We start from the raw sequence: 471 nt of genomic DNA, 5'->3' as shown, positions 1-471 counted from the left end.
CACAGCAGGTAAGATCTAGGAGGAGGGCAAAGGTGATTCATTGTACAACAGCTTCAGGCCCGAACAGGCCTGGAAGGTGCAAGTAAGTTCCACAAACACATGGTCTCTACCTGTGCTGCATCCATGTTTCTCTTTTAACTACCTTCTCTGGTCTCAAGAGAGCTGCCCTTGATGGAGGAGGAAACCTCAGGCCTGGTTGACAAATGGGACAGCACGATAGTTTGTTGCTAACTAGAAATAGACAGAAGCTGCACCACCGCCTCGCTCGGAGGTGACCGTCAAGGGCAATGATGAAGGGATCTCCCCACGGGCAGCGATGTGACAGCACCTTTGGTCATCCCCCACATAAGGAAGGAAGAGTGGCTGAAGGTGGGGATATACAAGGAGGAACAATATTGGAAAATCAGAGACAGGGATATTTGGGCTAGAGGCACCTGGGTGAGTCTGTGGAAATGGGCGACGAGCACGCAG

This window comes from Pteropus alecto, unplaced genomic scaffold (genome assembly GCF_000325575.1).
Source record: "Pteropus alecto unplaced genomic scaffold, ASM32557v1 scaffold43, whole genome shotgun sequence".
In the NCBI taxonomy this organism is placed as follows: domain Eukaryota; kingdom Metazoa; phylum Chordata; class Mammalia; order Chiroptera; family Pteropodidae; genus Pteropus; species Pteropus alecto.
The sequence above is the reverse complement of the archived record's forward strand: the minus strand, read 5'-3'. Positions refer to the sequence as shown.